Below are 15184 nucleotides of genomic sequence, written 5' to 3' on the forward strand. Positions count from 1 at the left end.
CATTATTTCAAGAACGACCAATGAATGCGTAGTATTGACCAATTTAGTGCGATGAAGACTCACCTAGAACTCGGCCTTGATTCGTGCCGCAATGGTGCCGAACTCGCTGTCCTCGGCGGCATAGAAGTGGTCCCACGTCCAGGGCGGCGAAGTCACCGAGGCGTAGGTGACCATGCCAGGGTAGTGCTACCGAATCAGAAGGCCCCGGGTGCCATTGATGTACCGGCCCGTTCCGGACACAACTTCCCAGTTGCTACAAGAGTCATAAAGAAGAATTGTTAGTCTCCAGTTTGATTTTCAACATGTCATATGAAATAGTAGTGAAATAATACTTACTTGTCGCCGCTGGGTCGAATCACCGGGCGCTGGTGAAGTGGGATCGGCCACGCCGGGAGCTGCGAGGGCCCACGCAAGTAGACTCCCGATGAGGTAGAGCCAGAGGCAGTGCTAGTGGAACCCCCTGCTGTCGCTATCGCCGCCTCCCCGTGGTCCGACGAGTCAGAGGAAGTGCCACCCCCTCCTATGTGCAGGCCCACCGCCTGGTCATCCTCGTCCACCGACGGGGTGGTAACCGGCTGCACCCTCGTCCTCGGACGGCCGCGGGGGTGGCCGGTCCTCGTCCTCCTTGTCGGCGGCTCCGACAAGGGGTCCTCCTCAGCGTGGGGTGGTGAGCGCTCCCTCATGTAGAGGGAGTTGACCCCCCGACGGGCCTGCCTTCCGCCCGGCATTTTGTCGAGTGCCTGCAATTTCAAAGAGTCAACTAATTAGCACAGTTAAATTACAAGTACTTATAAAGAGATGCAAAATGAACGAAACATAACTGCAATAATAATAATAATAATAATAATAATAATAATAATAATAATAATAATAATAATAATAATAATAATAATAATAATAATAATAATAATAATAATAATAATAATAATAATAATAATAATAATAATAATAATAATAATAATAATAATAATAATAATAATAATAATAATATAGTATTACATGAATTAGAAATATTCTTCACGATCGGCAGGGGCTGGATCATAGGTGTCGTCATCACTATCAATATTGTCGAGTAAATCGGGCTCATCTCCATCGTTGTCATCATTGTCATCGCCTAACTGTAATCGCTCAAGCATTTGTAAGTTCTTAGCATTTTGCACCTCTTCTCCATCGTCCTCATCTCCATCGTCCTGATCAATGTCATTGTCTACTTCCATGCCCATCAGCGAAAACATGTCTATGTCAAACCTCCCTTCTAGCCCCTCTAGTTGATAGAACTCCCGTGTGTTTGGGTCAAAGTTGTAATCCTCATCGTTTGGGACAGGCAGTTTACCGTGCAGCGATACCAACTGTACAAGGTACCAACCGATAAGATTGGGGTCTTTTTGGCACGCCCATGGGAGATAATAAACTTGCGTGGCCTGTTGAGCCACAATATAGACATCCTCTCCTTGATAGACAGAATCATGTCGAATTTCGACTTGTCCAATCTCAGGGGCTATTCTCGTGACATTAGGATCGAATACGACTTGATTAGGAGCTTTGCGACACTCAAAATTGAGCTCGTATATTTCTTCTACTATGCCGTAGTAGTCGCGCTCATCGGTGCCGGGCATACGAACTCCGGTATTCGTGGTTTTTTGATTGGGCCGACTCTGCTCGTAGTTTCTTGTATGAAAGTGATAGCCATTCACATCATAAACGGTGATCACATGTGGAGATGTCCTGGTTTGTGAGCATCGTACGTGACAACGTGCTCGAAACTTTTTCAAATTTTTTCCACGGCATACACATACGATACGGCGACAACTCGACAAGTTTCATGATTTTCAGAATTCGTTCGCATTTTATACAATTAAAAAACCACTCCCACGCAAGTTGGCGGCGTTGCTCCGTGAGCACGTTGATCGAAATTTCGAGACAGTTCTTGGATTTAGCCTAAATTTACACTAAGAAATAAGGATAACATTTTTTGAACGAATGTAATCCATTATTCGATGCACCTGCAGTTCAAACTTACATTTTCTGGAAAAATTCAACAAAACAAAATAAACTATAGAAATATGCCAAAAGGCAATGAAAATGTCCCAAATTTAAACATATTGTTTGTGGTAGTGTACTAAAGCTTCAAAAAAAATTGGTGGCAAAAAACCAAAAAAAAATTTATTTTGCCGAGTGCTAAGTTTTGGCACTCGGCAAAATAAATTCTTTGCCGAGTGCCAAACGGGGGGCACTCGGCAAAGAGGACGCCGTTGGATGCCGTTAAGCCCCCTACCAATCTTCGCCGAGTGCCAGGCACTCGGCAAAGACAGCCTTTGCCAAGTGCAGGTCTTTGCCGAGTGCCAAAGGCCTCTTTGCCGAGTGTCATATTTTGTCGAGTGCGGCGCTAGGTAAAGCAGGTCTTTGCCGAGTGCCCGAAATTTGGCATTCGGCAAAGATTTTTGCACTCGGCAAATAACGTGTTTCCCGTAGCGTCGAACTCAAAATAATTGTGACTTTTATGTTTAAAAAATCTGTTAGGAAAATATATCTGTACCTTCTGGGCCAAGGGCGGACCTACTACCCTATAGGCGAGCCCCAGCTTACGTGCTGGCAATCCTTTTTTTTTTTTTTGCGAGCAAAGAGAGCTTTCATTTAGCTAGGCAAAATGTTTGTACAATCGACATCGAGGGCTTCTTCTACACACACACAGGTGCATGCCCCCAGCTTACCTCCTGAGACTTACTACACCTAGCTAAATCATTAGCCACCTGATTGTTCTCTCTCTTTACTTGAGAAATCCTCCATTCATAGAGAAGGCGCGCGAGACCTTTTGCCTCCTCTATAATGAAACCTATCTCCGACCTATCTTGCATATCACTTCTGAAGGCCGAGTAAACACGAGCGCAGTCGTTTCAATGATGATCCTGGACAGCCCACTCTGCACTGCTCTTCGTAGACCTTCGATGCAAGCAAGGGCCTCTGCTTCTAGTGCGCGACCGCATCTGCTATATGATCGCCAAGCCGAGAAGATAATGCTCGGCCGATGGCCCCCACTCCCGCTTCACCCTGTCTGCACAACAGAGGAACCATCTACGTTAATTTTGATCCAACCTGGTGGAGCGGTCACCATGCCTGGCTGGGTGTAGTTTGGTGGCCCTTTTGGAGATCTTGATCGTTGCTCGCAGATATGATGTTGTCTGCTTGCCCTTGGTATTGAGGCCTAGGGGCGGCTCTCTGAACATCGAGCGCGTGAAGCTTTCCCAGTAGCTTAGCAGAAAGCCCACGGACGGAATCCGCCACGGAGAAGTTTCCTGCATTATCAGTGATGCTATTATGCACATACCATGTCCTCGAAGGAGAATGAGCGCCCGCTGGCCCATTGAACTCCCCATGTTGTCGGTGTCGCATAGCATCCCTCAGCGCCCGCGCCTGAGGGCAGAGTACAGTTGCATGGTAGCTTGATCCTCTTCCACTGCCACGTAATATGTCACAGACCGGGTTGGCTTCTAAATGTCTGCCGAACTTATTCAGCTTGGTCGGTAGAATATCCTTGCTCACCTTCCATGCGAAAATTCTGGTTTTTTTTGGGGCACCTGGCACTTCCAAATATTGCCCCAAAGCTTTCTTTCCCCTTCCGGATGAGCGCTCAAGGCTACACTGATCTCCCTAGTTTGCTCCGTCAAGTCGATAGATATTATACGTGCTCCGAACCGAGAACAACCCAGATTTCTCAGCTTTCCAAGCCACAAAATCTTCAGTTCTTCTTGAAGGCGGTCTGATTTTGGCGATGGCTTCGCAATCCGCAGGGTTGAAAATGGCGGCAATTTTGCAACCTAGTGTGACCAATTCCTTCCTCTCGGAGTAAAAACTCTGTGGGAGAATTCCCTCGGTATCTAAGGGTCCCGCCAAATTCGAATGTTGGCAAACCTGAGTATCCTTTGTTCATCTTCGTCTCATCTCCATAACTCCTGTAGGTCAGAGCTAGTCAGGCGTCGAGACTCGTTGATCATTGTTCAGCGCTCCTCTTTCCTTGACGCTAAGTCACTAACCAAACCGTAGGTAGGCAGCGTTGCCTCCAATCGAAGCCTTGGCCTGTGCGAAGGTGTAGCTTACTTGCCGGCGAGCGGTGGCGCTTCGAGTAGGAGTCCGATGCGGAGCGGCCTCTGACGAGAAAGAGGCAAAAGTAGCAGCTGCCGGGCACGGATGCAGCCGTGGAATGGTTTTTGAGGAAGCTATGATGGCTCATAGAGTCGGCTGAGGCTCCGCCCGAAATGGACGGACTCGATCAAGAGTGAACTTACCTAAACCGCCTAACCCAAATGGATGCTCGTGCTTCGTGATTATATTCACCAAATGTTTTGGACATAAGGCATTTTATCACTCACTAATTGATCTTTATAAATTTACAAGTTATTGAATTTCTTTTGATGCATTGTGAATGGTTTGGTGCAATAACAATATTTATTCTTTAAATTACTGGTATCTCATTAAACTATTGTACGTTTGTTGTTTCGCTCTAATTTATACAATTATATATTTGTATGCGTTCTTTTTTAGGCCTTTTGTTTAATTTTAGCAAGACTAGTCCATCAACCCATGTTCTCGCATGGGGTAGAAATTTAGAGCACATAAGTATTGGTTACTACTTAGTATACCTCTAACTAATAAAAATACTAAAACTAAATTTCATGTTTTTCACTTTGTTATTTTTCTAATGTAATAGAAACTATGATATCTTCATCCAATTGTGACAAATGTATAATTACTAAACGTTAGCTTAAACTATGGCGGGCCTTATTGTAGCACATCTCCTCTGATGTCATGAATCCAAAATAAGTTACTAATATTAAATTGCACATTTTTCATTTTGTTCATTTTCCAACATAATAGACACCCCGGATACAATGTTCTCTCTATCTAGTTGTGATCAATGTACCAATTACTAAACTATATGTTTTTCCACCCATGTCCATGGTTTTTTTTTCTCTTTGCACGGCACCTATGTGTAACTTGAATATGCATTTTGTTGAAACATTAGTTTAAAAAGAAAGGCTTAAACTATGGTGGTTCTTATTGCAGCCTATATTTTTTGATGCCATAAATTTAAATTTTTTATTTTCAAATTTAATCATATTAATTACTAAAGATTTTCTATTCTCAAGCTAAAATTCTTATTGTATCTTTATTAACTCTTCTTTTGTACTTTTTAAAATAAAGACCCATCATAGCTAAAATTCTCATTGTATCTTTATTAACTCTTCTTTTGTATCTTTATTACTAAAGAGCTTGAAGTGATATCTAGAATGGTGATAACCTAGAGACAGTATTAATATTTAAGTCATATAATGATTGTTTACTCTAAAATAATCCCAAATATAAGGAAGTATAGGCACATATGGTTCACACTACCGCCATGCGTTTAAATTTATTTATCAAGAAATTATATATGCCAGTAAAAGTTATACTACCAATGTAGATAACATTTTAGTTAAAATGTACACGGCCTTCCACTCCAAGTTATAATTTGTTCAGACATTTCTTGGTAAACTTTTGTTATATATTTATATATACACTATGTATAGATACATAGCTTCACTATGTATCTAGAAAATAAGAACGACTTATAATTTGGAAAGCAAGGAGTAACATATCTAAAATAAAAATTTATATAAATTATATGTCACTTTGGAAGCGAAGGAGTAAAACAGATTTATGGTGTTCTTTAATTGTTTTACACAATCACAGATGTTAGTCATTGTTCGAAAAAAGGATAGATCCTAATGGCAACTATTCTGAATGGTATTAGAGTGTACCAGTCTGATGGCCTTATTTTTTTTAGAAGTACTAGGTAGCGTGCCCGTGCGTTGCTACGGGATAACTAAACTTTTATACTAAAAACACACGGATCGCACAATAAGATAACAATACTGTAAAATTAAATACGCATGTTAATCAAAAAGCAAAGTTCGTGAAATTGACAGTCACGCACAGCACGGCGTCGCAGACTCACAAACTGTATAGACCTTTCCGCACGACATGGGGGCTGTTGGCGTTCGCATTGTCTTAGGTCATTGCGTTGCGGGTCAGCTCCGCCGCACGTGTGTCGCCGTCCCCGTCACCTCCGTGGCACATCAGCTAGTGCCGCCGCGCCTCAACCATGCGCGCCGCACGCCGCCTTCTCTATCCGCTGCGTAGGCCACACCTCGCCTAGCTGCGGGCTGAGATCGTGTGCCGTTGGATCAAGTTCACAGGGTTCGGATGGTTGCCATCAAATTTGGTTTAGATAATGAATTATATGAGAACAGGTTCCTCTAAAAGAAAATGAGAATAATGTTACCACCCAGTAATAATTGGGGAAAATAATATACAGTAAAACAGGTATTACAAGACAGGCTTATAGCGCAAGGAGTGAATTACTACAGTGTCAAAACAGATATTAAGGGTAAAATTCAGGTGAATTATTCAGCAATACATACAAGACAGGCTTAGACGGCAGGTCGGCATGCTACATCAAACTCATGCCGTAATTTAACTGAAAAAACAACATATTCCCAGACGATGAATCAATACAATGCTCTGAAACCAAAAGCCCACAATTCAGCTGAAACCATGAGGATAACTACAAGGCCTGTCCTTTAAAAGCATGACGTTAATTAACAACAGAAACATCTGTGATCCTGTATCTATAATAAAAAAAAGATAGATATCAGTATAATGCAAAGTGTCAAATATGAGGCACATGCAACTGCAATATAGAATAGAGATAATAAGTTTCGAATCTGTTTCGGTACAAACATAAGAAATGATCCATACTTACAGAGGAACTAAAGAAGATACGCTTCAACGACGTGACTTCTGATGAATGACTCATGGCCGGGACCAAGCAGTATGCTATCATCAGGAGAAAAAAACATTTATCTACACAGGAAGAGAAACTTTTACATCACTGTGGTCAGCCTTCAGAGTTCAGACCAACTCCCACCGCTCAGCAAGTAACAACGCCTCAAGTTCTTCTCTCCGTTTCTCCAGCTCCTGAAACACCATAAAGATAAGTATTCAGGCATAAAAAAAAGAAAAAAGAAACACCATACGGAATGAGGAAATGAGGAAAGATGAGCTGGCAGTGATGGTGTACAGAACAAAAATTATGCTTGTACCATTTAGGCTGTACCCTTAACTTCAAAACTAAGTGGAGCGATCTTGGCAATAACACTATCCAATAGACAGTTGCCTGGCTATGATCAACAAAGAATAGTCGTATATAGCCTCATTTTCCTTTTTGCAGGCTGAGGCTGCGTATACATTCTTTTAGAAAATTCTCAGATGCAATTCTCTCGTGAACACATATTTTACTTGATATCATATGGCTTGGGATAATTATAACATAGTATTCTATTAAAACACCACAAAACAGGCGATCAGCTACTTTGAGGGGGAAAGGGGGGCACCATCTTTATATCAAACAGGTTTTTATATTTCTAACGGGCTATACTTGGTTTTCAGCTACAGCTATAGATTCTCCTGAACTATCCATAGGAAGCAAAACAAGCAGGACTGCAGGAAAAGAATAATCTTATCACACAGGTCACTAAAAGTGGAGTAACTGAAATACTGAAGATCAAACTAAGCCACACTAAGTAAATTTGGGCATAAGCTGCAGAAAGGGTGTCTTACAGACCGAAAGACAATGGGTCAAAACAAAGAAATATCCTATCACTGGATTCCATGCTGTCAGATTTAAAAGAATCAAGTATTTACCTGCAGATCCTTGGCTGCTTGTCCCGTGATGTCACTTTCTGCTGCCTTGAACGTTTTAGCACACCAATGCACAATATCCCCTACATATATTCAAAGTTTTTCAGTTAACTACATTTGTTAAGATGCAATAAAAGAAGTCAATGTTGACCATTTGTTTCATCACACATTATAAGATCATACTGTGGTATGATGAACCTATGATAGACACAGCTAGTAGGGACTTCATGAATAATCATGATAATATTTCGGGGAGTGTTTGTATGAAATTTGTCAGTCTGTGCTACAAGCATTCAACTGGTTCATAATGCTATGCAGCCTATGAAATAAGGTTGGGTAGTACCTGTACTACTTTTCCCCAACAAAAATGACTGAAAATTTCAAAATTATAAAGGCAGCAATGTCCTAAGAGCTTTAGTGCTTAGCCATTTTACAGTGTGGTGTCCAAAATTTTGGAACTATTAATGCAGTTACAGTCTTTCAACACATGAACATCCAAAATTCTCTCTTACCGAGATCACATAGATAGCTCCACATGCAAGAAGCATGTAACTGGCAATCTCCTGGAGCAAAATCAGATCATTCCTTTCAATACTTGGGTATGCCTTCGTCATGACAGCAACACTGCCAGGAACAAAAAAATATGGAGATCAACAAAGGAATAGGTATGTGATACAATTCAGCATGTGCAAGAACAAGTCTCAGAATTCATGACACTGCTTGCAGGCAAGGAATTTAAAATCTAAAATGCTCATGATCTCAACAGTTATAGTGCAGTTGCATATAATTGACACAAGTACTTGGTGCACGTAATGTGAATGTGAATGGGTCAATCCGGTTAACACCAGCTGGTCAACAAGAGTATTACTTTGAATTTATGGTCCAGACACTGAATTGCCAAAATTTTCATCCCAGTATTCTCAAACATCGAACCAAGTGTGCATATGTAACATTATTCGTTCATTTGTAATCACCCAGGTCGAAAACTATGTTATGTTTTCTAAAACCTAGATTAAAAGGAAATACATTTCAGGGTTCAGGCAAAGCAAAGATGATATGCCACATTCAATTAACCAAAAAGTATTCTCACAACAGTGCACGCTAATATAGATAGGAGAGTGAAAGGATCAAGATGCCCAAGAGGGCGGGGTGAATTGGGCTAATTATAAATTTCTTTGCAATAATCAAATCATATGGTTAGCCCAATTAACCCCTTGTGCCTAGAAAGTGTTTCTATTGATCTAACGCACAAAAGTTTAGCACCCTAAGTTCCAATCCTACTCTAGCATGGCAATTCTAGGAATGTAAAAAACAAGTATTGAATTGCTCAAAGTAAATGCTTAAAGTAAAGAGAGGAGAAGGAACACGGCAATGTTTTGACGAGGTATCGGAGAGTCGCCACTCCCCACTAGTCCACGTTGGAGCACCCATGCAAGGGTGTAGCTCCCCCTTGATCCGCGCAAAGATCAAGTGCTCTCTACGGGTTGATTCTTTGACACTCCGTCGTGGTGAATCACCCACAACCGCTCACAACTTGAGTTTGGTCACCCACAAGCTCCGCCGGATGATCACCAAACTCCCAATCACCACCAAGCCATCTAGGTGATGGCGATCACCAAGAGTAACAAGCACGAACTCTCACTTGACCACGACAAGCCTAATGAGAAGGGTGGATGCACACTTTGCTACTCTTGCTTCACTAATGAGGGCTCTCTTTGGGATTCTCAAACCGCAATCACCTCACTAGGACCTTGCTCTTCTTGGTACTCTCTAAGGTGTTTCTTAGCTATTTAAATGAGCAAAAGTATCCCCACACATGAATGGAGGTGATATTTATAACATGGGTTGAAAAACGAACTATTATGTGCCTCTGTGGGGTGACCGGACGCTCCGGTCATGTTGACCGGATGCTCCGGTCAGTTCACCCCAAACTCCAGTGATCAAAGTGTGACCGGACACGTCTGGTCATGATTTTTTCTCTCTGGAACCTTACTGGAGTCGATCGGACGCTGGCCCTCAGCGTCCGGTCACTTGATCTCATAGCTGTCCGGTCGCACCAGACGAAAACACCTCGATCAAATGAACTGACCAGGACCCTGAGCCAGCAGTCCGGTCAAACTGAAGCCAGCATCCGGTCAGTATTTGACCCTCCATTCACTTCCAACTCTCGATCATACGTGAATGAAGTTTGCTCCATTGGATCTAAGGACTATTTTGGATCTAAGGGCTTTTTAGGAGCTACCTAGTGCTAGATTTAGCAAGTGTGCACCACACCTAACCCACTAGACTCACCTAGGTCAAGCTACCCATCCGTACCCCCCTTAATAGTACGACCAAAGGAAAAATAAAGTCCTAAACTACTCTAAGTGTCACTCCAACTCCAATCGACACTTAGAACTAGTCCATCCTTAACTTTGTCGTCCATCCTTTGAAAACCGAAACGATTTCCATCTGTAGGGGCATGACCATCATGATAGCCCAATCGATCTCCATTACCGTGACCTAACTTAATTGCCTTTGCAAAACACACGTTAGTCACAGTAATCATGTATTGTCATTAATCACCGAAACCCAATCTAGGGGCCTAGATGCTTTCAATCTCCCCCTTTTTGGTGATTGATGACAATACCACCTCGAGTATGTGAAAGAGATGAGGTTTTTAACATGCTTGGTTCATATAAGCTCTTTGCAATAAGAACAAAAGTGTTAGGCTAAGCTTATATGACCCAAGCCAACATGATGTACTCAAAAGATATGAAATTAGCATGAGTACTTGTAATAAAGCTCATTTGCATCGGAGTAAAACACGGAAGCAAAGCAAAAGAGCATAGCACACGTGATATGACATATAAATAATTCAAAGTAGAGAGCACACATGTCATATATCACTGATCACTGTAGATATCACTATCACATAGATAGAGTTTAATGCATAGAAGTAAACACACGACGAATGCATAAAAGTGTATCACACATAAAACTCCAAATGTACTAGATAATAAGCTACTAAGAAAGCTAAGCTCCCCCTAAATAGTCGCTCCCCCTAAGACTATCATACTCGAACCCTCTCCCCCTTTGGCATCAAACACCAAAACCTAAGGGTCAGTCGGCGGGGCTACGGCGGACGAGCCAGGCGCTGAGGTACAAGGAGCGAGCTAAAATTGGGCGCCATCATCATCTGACCCTGAGCTCTAAGTAGTCTGACCCTCTATAGCTGGAAGCGATGCTGAAGCAGTCTGGGTCAGGATCAGGAACTGGAGCTGCTGTAGGCTGTGCTGGTATGACTGAAACAGCTGGCTCTGATGATGCCATTGAAGAAGGGAGCGTCTCTGTAGTCCTGGTAATATGTGCAACTATAGAGGGACCTGGGACATGTAGATATGGAGGGATGCACCAAGGCTCCTGGACACTGTAGTCTCTAGCACTAGCAGCGAGGACGTCTCAGCCGGTGTGAAGCCCATCTGAAGAGGTGTGAACTATGGGGCTATCACTGGCGAAGCAAAATACTAGGACACCTACTCTATAGGTGAAGCAAACTATGCTAGTGGTTGTCCCTGACTCTGAAGCCCACTAGGCTGTAATGCTAGAGTCATTGAAGTGGTGGCAGGCTGACCAAGCTAGGGCGAAGGCTATGGTGGTGGAGCCCTAATCATTGTCACTACATGCTGCATGAATTCCGAGAAGCTGCTGCTGCATGAGAAGTTGTTGCTTGATGCATGGCCTGTTGTTGCTGCTGCTGCTGGATGGCCTGCTGCTGGCTGCTGGAACTCGTCCTGCCGAGTCTGAAACTGTGCAAAAGTGGCAGCGGTCTCCTGAACTTGGCGTGCCTAATCCTGCCTCATCCGCTCAAGTATAGCAAGTAGAGCGGGGTCTATCTACGGTGTAGGTGGAGCTTGAACTAGAGCTGCCGGACCTCATGATCATGTCAACGTGCAGGCATCTGAGGAATGTCCCGGTAGTCCTCGTCTGAGCTAGTCACTAGGGTCGCTCTCGACCATCCCCTCCTACTGAGCAAGCTGCTCCTCCTCAGTAGCTGCAATACCCCTGATAATAGCATCCTGCTGGGCTGTAGTCTATGGTACATCTAGACGACGACGCGACTGACTAGGTGCCTATGGTGTACTATGGCGGATCATCTGAAGTCAGGTTGTATGTAGGGAACTCTGTAGTAGCACCACTGTACTCGGCTAGCATCTTAGGCGGCCTCACTGTAACTGCCCTGTGGATAAGAAATGTGATCCAATGGGCATAGGGCAACTGTCGATGACCTCTAAACCCCTCAGCAATAGTATCCTCCATCTCTGAAAGAAGGAGATCCCAAATGTCAAAGACTGTCTGCTGCATCAGAGAGTTGAGAAGCCATAGCTGTAAGCGAGTCAAGCCCCCGCGATACCCCATCCTCGGAATCAAGGTCCTCTACATAATAGCATCCAGCGCTCTAGCTGTAGGAGTGAGATCACTAGGAGTCCTGCTTGACCCCTCGCCAAAAGGCTCCTTGAAGCAGTGGCGAACCAAATCTGTGGGAGGCACCATACCGCCATGAGGGCGTCTGGGAGGCACTGTCTGTCCATAGCAAACATCATGTAACATGATAGGCTACTCCTGAAGCCTGAGTATCTCCCTGGCCCTAGTGTTCATCAGCCTGTAATCTCTTCATCTGAATGCAAAGTGAATGTATCTGTGCTACGGGTCAATCCATAGTGTAGCATAGAACTGACAGACCCAAGATGGAACATATAATCCTGTTTGTCCAATCAAGTCTGTCAGCCTTGGTAGATATGTAAGGTAGGGGCGAATGTGCTCTTCCAGCTGCTGCAACTATAGGCTCAATGTTGTACACCCTCTGAGGTCTGAATACAGCTCCACTGTTAAGACATGCATTGTAGAAATCCTCCTGGAGTGGTGTGTAGAAGTCCTCTGATGCTCTGTCATCCCTCCTCGATGGGAACCACTGCTCAAACTCCACAAACCTAGAGTTGCTGCACCTGCTTGGCCAGTGGCGGCCCTCAAGTCCAAGTGTGTCACAGGAGGCGGACCCTGTGGTCTGGGCGGTGGACGAGAACCCCTCCACTAGTATATCTACCCTCGGCGTGACTAGAGCACGGGTACGACCAGAGCGGCGAAGCTGTGGCCGAAGTACCTGCTCTGTCTCCTCGGCCTATTGTCCCTCCTTGAGTTGGCTCTGCGGACGGTGCCTAGCTGCTGTGACTCCCCCTGAGGCTGACCCTTATCAATGGCAACACGCCAGTCCTCCAATCATGAGAGTCCCAGGTGGACCACCATGAAGGCGCTCAACCTGCTCAAGTGTAGCCTTGCTTCTGGTGAAAGCTGATCTACAATCCGGACTCCACTAGTGAGCACCTCCTCTCTCGGCACTGCTCTGCAGCCTCTACAACTAGTGGCTGCTCTAGCTATCTCTGCATCTGGGTACTTGTGCTTCTTTCTTGCAGTCTTCTTCGTCACCTTGCCTTTTAGATCTGCAGGCAAGCAAGGCAGACGCCTCAGGATCCTCATCACCCTGGACCGTCCTCCAACATTCTTGACGCGAACCATCGGTTGGATCTAAAATGAACAACTGTCGCTGACAAGAAACAACTGCCAACTGTCACTTTCGAGGCTTGGCCTCGATCCATACTCACGAGCTTGGCCCCGAGTTGACTGACAACTGCCACTGAGACCTCAATGGCACCGACTCGCTGCACGATTGAATAGATAGGATTTATAAATAATAACACTAAATCTAGAGATGCAAAACCCTATGAAAGCAAGCAATTAGATACGAAATACAAACGTGGGCTTGCTATCTGACGAACCATCGATCCTGAGGAGAAGAGAAACGACGCGCGGGGAACCACCGAAACATGAGGCTAGGGTTAGGTTACCGCGATGCATGGGATCGGCAGTGGATGGAGATTGAGGTCTTCAGCAAGGATGCAATGTGAGTGCTAGGGCATGAGGCATCAGTGGCACTAGAGTACTGGCGATGGCCAGTGGGCGGCGCTAGGGCAGTGGAGCGCATGAGAAGGCTAGGCACGGCGACATAGGCGGTGCTGGCGGCTAGGGCACGACGCGGCGCGGTGGAGCGGTGACGCGGTGTGGATGGCACGGGTAGAGGCTCGACGGCGCAGGAGAGGCACGGGCTCATGGCGGGGCTGTGCGGTGGCGCTGCAGGGCGGCGCGACAGCATGAGTGTGGGCATGGGATTCGCGACGAGCTTGCGAAGGCAGTGCTAGAGAAGGCACCGGAGGTGGCTAGGGCAAGAGCTCGGCGAGGATGCAGGGCGATTGAAACGGTGTTGCGTTATATGGAGATCCCTACAAAATAGAAAAGGAAACGGAGAAGAGAGATTTAATCCCGCACGATTCCTATTGATCGGACGCTCCGGTGGTAGCGACCGGACGTTGCCACCCAGCGTCCAGTCGATTCCAGAGAGGTCCAAATCCTCTGGAATCACGACCGAACATGTTCGGTGGACATCGACCGGACGTAGCCAAAGTCCGGTCACCTTGCTTTGACGCCTTCTTGCTCGACCGAACGTTGGGAAAACACTGTTTTAGCGTTCGGTCACTCCTTTTCCAGCGAATCTTCAAAGTCCTTCTTGCTGCATGTTCCCAATCAAGTCCTAACTCAAATAAGATCCAAATAAACACCTAATTGGGACTGATGTGAGTGACCTCTCTCAAACCCTCATGTTTTTCAAAAATATTTTGCCTTAGGCTATAATTCTTTTTAAGAAAATAGGCAATAAGAGGGCAATTTGAAGACAAACGACAAAACAACATTCATGCATATGCAATGCAATACTTGTAAGTAAATCTAGTTGCTTGTCAAGTTTGATCCAAGGTTAAGCTTCTTCACACGCTTTTCGGCGGTTATCTTAACCATGTTAGACAAGCCCTATATGCATTACAAAACATTAAACAAGTTGTATATTACAATGCAAGGACAAGATGACACACAAGCTCATTTTTTAGTGAAGTTACTAAAATCAAGCACATTGAGCTCATTCCGCAATCTACAAAATGTTGCCTCATCTAGCGGTTTAGTGAAGATATCCGCCAATTGATCCTCGATCCTTACACCTTCTAGTGGTATATCATTTTTAGCAACATGATCTCTAAGAAAGTGATGGTGGATATCTATGTGCTTGGTGCGAGAGTGTTGAACCGGATTATTTGCAAGTTTTACCGCACTTTCATTGTCGCACAAAAGAGGTACTTTTTCTAGAACTACACCATAGTCTAGCAAAGTTTGTTTCATATAAAGTATTTATGCACAACAAGCACCCGCGGCAATGTATTTCGCTTTGGCGGTAGATAAGGCCACACTATTTTGCTTCTTGGAGGACCAAGACACAAGTGATCTACCAAGCAAATGGCACTCTCCGGATGTGCTTTTTCTATCAACTTTGCAACCGGCATAATCCGAATCGGAATAGCCAACTAAC

The 15184-nt window shown here is 44.4% G+C and overlaps 1 pseudogene; it reads right to left on the reverse strand.

Moving 5' to 3' along the window:
* Nucleotides 1-6418: 6418 nt before the first annotated feature.
* LOC136489077 (uncharacterized) overlaps nt 6419-15184 on the reverse strand; it is a 31302-nt pseudogene continuing 22536 nt past the window's right edge.

This window comes from Miscanthus floridulus, chromosome 10 (genome assembly GCF_019320115.1).
Source record: "Miscanthus floridulus cultivar M001 chromosome 10, ASM1932011v1, whole genome shotgun sequence".
Taxonomy (NCBI): domain Eukaryota; kingdom Viridiplantae; phylum Streptophyta; class Magnoliopsida; order Poales; family Poaceae; genus Miscanthus; species Miscanthus floridulus.